This window comes from Nicotiana attenuata, unplaced genomic scaffold, assembly GCF_001879085.1.
Source record: "Nicotiana attenuata strain UT unplaced genomic scaffold, NIATTr2, whole genome shotgun sequence".
Taxonomy (NCBI): domain Eukaryota; kingdom Viridiplantae; phylum Streptophyta; class Magnoliopsida; order Solanales; family Solanaceae; genus Nicotiana; species Nicotiana attenuata.
Window position 1 is genome coordinate 192144 of NW_017670273.1, and position 6929 is coordinate 199072.

Below are 6929 nucleotides of genomic sequence, written 5' to 3' on the forward strand. Positions count from 1 at the left end.
GGAAGGTGAGGGCCCTACTGAGGTTAAACAATATAATATGAATTAATAGTATGAAAACAGGCAGCAATAATGAGTACAGCAGTGAAATAAGACAGGTTAAACGAGACAATAGCAAATACACAGAGAACGGGGTAAACACGGAATATGTACAGCTCAATACCAATGGTAACAATGAAGGATCTCCTAGGATACCGTCCTGTAGTCCTTTTCTCAACTGTCCAGCGGATCTCCCGGGATACCGTCCCGTAGTCCATCATATGTGTATATCCGAAGGATCTCCCGGGATACCGTCCCGTAGTCCAGCTATCCATGTGCATGGGGATCTATCGGGAATCTAACCCGCAGTCCCAAAGTAAATGTGCAGGGGGATCTACTGGGAATCTAGCCCGTAGTCCCAAAGTAAACAAACAAGGGGGGGGGGGGGGGAAGCTACCGGAATCCCACATCCGTAGTCCCAATGTAAATACGCAGCCACAACAAGAAGATATTCGGAAATAGAGTGCAAAAATACAAGGCAACATGTAGTTCTAGCCTAACATGCTTCACGTAGTACAATCAAAGCAACTTAAGCAAATAGGCAATTTAGGTCAACTAAGCATGCTTTTCTAAACTAACATAGGCTATAATTGCAAGTAGAATAAATCAGGTAAGGAAGAATTCAGTCTAAATATTCAATGAAAAATTGGATTTTCAATAATTAGCTCAAGTACGCACCCGTCACCTCATGTACAAGGCGTTCAATTACCAAATATCATATCCTAAGGTAAAGGTCCCCCATATAAGGTTAGACAAGCCACTTACCTCAAACCGGCTCCAAAATTAACTCGAAACCACACGTTTGCTACGAGTATCCGACTCAAAATGGCCCAAATCTATTCAATTCAATTACATATCGTAAATAACATCTCAAGCAACTGATTCTACTATTTAATTTAAAGCTAAGACGCGAAATTAGGTAAAATGACCAAAACACCCCTCGGGCCAACGTCTCGGAACCGGATAAATTTTATATTTTCAGAACCCTCGTACTCTCACGAGTCCACCCATATATAAATCTCTCAAATCGGAGTTCAAACACCCACTCAAAACTCAATAATTCGGTCTAAGAAGTTTCTTCCAATTTTTCCTCAATTTTTGATCCCCAATCCGAATTTAAATGATAAATTTAACTATAGATTGACGGAATATAACTAGAAAGGATTAAAGAAACGTTACCTAATGATCTCCTCTTCAAATCCCTCTCAAAGCGCCCTCTCCCGAGCTCCAATTCGATTTTTCTAACTTTTGAAAGTAAACCCTCGAAATCAATATTGCTGACCAGAGAAATCCGCATCTGCAGTCAAGGGACCGCATCTGCGGACCATTTGTCGCATCTGCGACTTTCATTAAGAGGTCCAGGAGCCGCATGTACGGTTCTTCTTCCGCAGATGCGAAACCGCTTCTGCGGTGAAACTTCCCCATCTACGAAACCTGAAGGACACCAAAAAAATCCGCATCTGCGGTACCACTAGCCGCATCTGCGGCCCCCAAACCAAAGATGCGAAAATATCAGAAGCAGCAAAGTCTGCAATCTCTCAACTTCAAAATCTTTCCGTCAACCATCCGAAATCATCCCGAGGCCCCCGGGACCTCAACCAAAAGCACCAACAACACCTAATACCTCATTCAAACTTGTACCAATCCTTAAACCACCTAAAACAATATCGGAAACTCGAATTAATCAAGGATTTAAGCCTAAGAATTTCAAATTTCCTCAAAATACACTTTCGATAAAAAAGCTAACCAAACCACTTCCGAATGACCTGAAATTTTGCACACACATCACAAATGACATAACGGAACTACTGCAACTCTTAGAATTCCATTCCGACCCTCGGATAGAAATCTCACTATCGAACCGGAAACTTTAAAAATTCAACCTTAGGCATTTCAAGCCTAAATTCGCTACGGACCTCCAAAACACATTCCGAACACGCCCCCAACCCCGAAATCACCTAATAAAGCTAACGGAACCATCAGATTTCCGTTCCGAGGCCGTCTTCACACTGTTCTGGCTATGGACCATTTTCCAACACTTAGGCTCCCATTTAGGGACTAAGTGTCCCAAAACTCTCCGAAACTCAAAATCGAACATCCTGACAAATCAAAGTAGCAGAAATAAACTTGGGGAAAGCAGTTAATAGGGGATCGGGGCGTAAATTCCAAAAACGACCGGCCGGGTCATTACATCCTCCCACACTTAAACATTCGTTCGTCCTCGAACGAGCACAAAGACATACCTGAAGTAGTGAAAAGATGAGGGTACTGGCTGCGCATATCCTGCTCGGTCTCCCAGGTCGCCTCCTCGACCGGCTGACCCCGCCACTGAACCTTCACGGACGCAATGTTCTTTGACCTCAGCTTCCTGACCTGCCTGTCCAATATTGCCACTGGCTCCTCAACATAAGATAGATCCTTCTCCAACTGGACTGAGCTGAAATCCAACACGTGCGATGGATCACCGTGATACCTCCGAAGCATCGAAACATGAAATACCGGATGAACCCCTGCCAGGCTGGGAGGTAAGGCAAGCTCATAGGCAACCTCCCCAACTCGCCTCAATATCTCAAAAGGGCCAATAAACCTCGGACTCAACTTCCCTTTCTTCCCAAATCTCATAACGCCTTTCATAGGCGAGACCCGAAGCAGAACCCGCTCTCCAACCATATAGGAAACATCACGAACCTTCCGATCCGCGTAACTCTTCTGTCTGGACTGGGCTGTACAGAGTCTATCCTGAATCACCTTGACTCTCTCCAAAGCATCCTGAACCAAATCTGTGCCCAATAATCTGGCCTCACCCGGCTCGAACCAACCCACCGGAGATCTACATCGCCTACCATATAAGGCCTCGTACGGTGCCATCTGAATGCTAGACTAATAGCTGTTGTTGTAGGCAAACTCCGCCAATGGCAAGAACTGATCCCAAGAACCTCCAAACTCAATCACGCACGCACGGAGCATATCCTCAAGAATCTGAATAGTGCGCTCGGACTGTCCGTCCGTCTGAGGGTGAAATGCTGTGCTCAACTCCACCCGAGTACCCAACTCCTGTTGTACCGCTCTCCAGAACTGCGATGTGAACTGAGTACCTTTGTCTGAAATAATAGAAACTGGAATACCATGCAGACGGACAATCTCCCGGATATAAATCTCCGCTAACCGCTCCGAGGAATAGGTGGTACACACAGGGATGAAATGCGCGAACTTGGTCTGCCGATCCACAATAACCCAAATGGCATCGAACTTCTTCAAAGTCCGTGGGAGTCCAGATACGAACTCCATGGTGATCCGCTCCCACTTCCACTCCGGAATCTCTATCTGCTGAAGCAATCCACCTGGTCTCTGGTGCTCATACTTCACCTGTTGGCAGTTGAGGCATCTAGATACATAGGCAACTATGTCTTTCTTCATCCGCCTCCACCAATAGTGCTGCCTCAAGTCCTGATACATCTTCGCGGCACTCGGATGAATGGAATACCACGAATAGTGGGCCTCCTCTAGAATCAACTCTCGAAGCCCATCGACATTGAGTACACAAACTCGACCCTGCATCCTCAATACTCTATCATCAACAATGGTCACATCTCGAGCATCGCCGTGCAACACCTTGTCCTTGAGGACAAGCAAATGAGGGTCATCATATTGCTGCTCCCTAATATGATCAAACAAGGAAGATCGAGCGACCACACAAGCTAGAACCCGGCTGGGCTCCGAAAGATCCAACCTCACAAACTGGCTGGCTAGGGCCTGAACATCCATCGCCATAGGCCTCTCTGCTGCTAGTAAATAAGCCAAACTCCCCAAACTCTCTGCCCGGCGGCTCAAAGCATCGGCCACCACATTGGCCTTGCCCGGGTGATACAAGATAGTGATGTCATAATCCTTTAGCAACTCTAACCATCTCCTCTGACGCAAATTAAGGTCCTTCTGCTTGAACAAATGTTGCAAACTCCGGTGATCAGTATATATCTCACAAGGCACCCCATACAAGTAATGACGCCAAATCTTCAAGGCATGAACAATGGAAACTAACTCAAGATCATGGACAGGGTAATTCTTCTCATGTATCTTCAACTGTCTGGACGCGTAGGCAATCACCCTACCGTCCTGCATCAATATCGCTCCGAGGCCAACTCTCGAGGCATCACAATAGACAGTATAAGACCCTGAACCGGTAGGCAATATCAATACTGGGGCTGTAGTCAAGGCTGTCTTGAGCTTCTGAAAGCTCGCCTCACACTCCTCTGTCCACTGAAATGGAGCACCCTTCTGGTTCAATCTAGTCATAGGGGCTGCAATCGATGAAAACCCCTCCACAAATCGACGGTAATAGCCTGCCAAGCCAAGGAAACTATCAATCTATGTAGCTGAGGATGGTCTGGGCCAACTCTGCACTGCCTCTACCTTCTTCGGATCCACCCAAATGCCCTCACTCGATACCACGTGACCCAAGAATGCCACGGAATCCAACCAAAACTCACATTTTGAAAACTTTGCATATAATCTCTTTTCCCTCAGAGTCTGAAGCACTGTCCTCGGGTGCTGCTCGTGATCTTCCCGACTCCGGGAATACACCAGAATATCATCAATAAAGACAATGACAAAAGAGTCAAGATATGGCCGGAATACACTGTGCATCAGATGCATAAAGGCTGCTGGGGCATTGGTCAGTCCAAATGACATAACAAGGAACTCGTAATGACCATACCGAGTCCTGAAGGTAGTCTTCGGGATATCTGGCTCCCGAATCTTCAACTGATGGTAACCTGAGCGCAGATCAATCTTAGAAAACACCCGTGCGCCCTGAAGCTGGTCAAACAGATCATCAATACGAGGCAAAGGACAATTGTTCTTCACTGTAACCTTGTTCAACTGGCGGTAATCAATACACATGCGCATAGAACCATCCTTCTTCTTCACAAATAACGCAGGAGCACCCCAAGGCGATACACTGGGCCGAATAAAACCCTTATCAAGTAATTCCTGCAATTTCTCCTTCAATTCCTTCAACTTAGGAGGAGCCATACGGTACGGAGGGATAGAGATGGGCTGAGTGCCCGGCAACAGATCAATGCAAAAATCAATGTCCCTATCAAGTGGCATGCCCGGAAGATCAGCTGGAAACACATCGGGGAAATCCCGTACTACTGGGACTGAATCAACAGAAGGAGTATCCATACTGGCATCTCTCACATAAGCTAAGTACGTATTACAACCTTTCTCAATCATACGCTGAGCTTTAAGGAAAGAAATAACTCTACTGGGAGTGTGACCTAAGGCACCCCTCCACTCAATACGTGGTACACCTGGCATGGCCAGCGTCACGGTTTTGGCGTGACAATCAAGAATAGCATAATGGGGCGACAACCAGTCCATGCCCAAAATAATATCAAAATCAACCATGCTGAGTAATAATAAGTCAGCCCTGGTCTCAAAACCACCAAGAATAACCAAACACGACCGGTAAACGCGGTCCACAACAAGAGAATCTCCCACAGGAGTAGAAACATAAACTGGGGAACTCAAAGAATCCCGAGGTACCCCCAAATACGGAGCAAAGTAAGAAGACACATAAGAGTATGTGGAGCCTGGATCGAATAGAACCGATGCATCTCTGTGGCAAACCAAGATGGTACCTGTGATGACAGAATTGGAGGCGGCGGCCTCAGTACGTCCTGGAAGAGCATAATATTTGTCCTGGCCTCCCCCTCGAGGGCGACCTCTACCTCCCTGACCTCCACCTCTGGCTGGCTGGGCCGGTGGAGTAGCAACCGGTGCTGGAACCATAGCTTGAGAGCTCTGCGGGGCCTGCTGTGGCTGAGGGGTCTGCGAAGGTGCACCCCTCCTGAGTCTGGGGAAATCCCTCACCACATGGCGTGTGTCACCATACTCAAAACAAGCTCTGGGAGGACGTGGCGGTTGTGACTGGCGCGGGCCAGGTCTCCTGGACTGACCACTGGAAGCACCCCGTGTAGGAGGCGTACTAGAGACTGGAGATGCATAATAAGGCTCCTGAGGCCTAGGTGGAGCTGGAATATCACTGGCTGCTGGAAGAGCTGAATGAACGGGGCGACCCATATGACCCCTACCATGACGACCTGCAGTTGGGGCACGGGCACCAGAAAAATGGCTCGACTCTCGAGACCTCTTGGCCTCCCTCTCCTCCCTGTCCCTAGCATGCATACCCTCAATCCTCCTAGCAATGCTCACCGCCTGCTGATAAGACACATCCGTCTCTAACTCACGAGCCATGCTAGATCTGATGCTGTGAATAAGCCCCTCAATGAACAGGCGAACCTTCTCGCAGACTGAAGAAACCAAAGCTGGGGCATGTCTAGCCAAGTCAATGTAGTGGATAGCATACTCCGAGACAGTCATAGTACCCTGGCGCAATCGCTCAAACTCCACACGCCAAGCGTCCCTAAGACTCTAGGGAACATACTCCCTCGTGAACATGTCTGAAAACTGAGCCCAAGTCAGGGAAGCTGCCTCGTCCGGACTGTCTAACTCATAAGCACGCCACCACTGATAGCCGACTCCTCGAAGTTGAAAAGTAGTGAAGGAAACCCCGCTCGATCCTGAGATGCCCATAGTGCGGAGAATATGGTAGCACTCCTCCAGAAATCCCAAGGCATCCTCTGATGCTAACCCACTGAATATCGGAGGATGATACTTCTTGAACCTCTCAAGTCTCCGCTGCTCATCCTCTGAAGTCGCTGCCCTATCCTCGGGCTGAACTGGTACTGCAGGCGGCGAAGGTATAACCTCTGGGGCCTGCTCAACCTACACTCGCTGCTCAGGAGTGCGGGCGGCGGGAGTCTGTACTCCCTCCCCCGGCCTGGGATGTGGCTGCAGCGAAGGGAGCACCTGCCTGAGCCAAGTGGTGT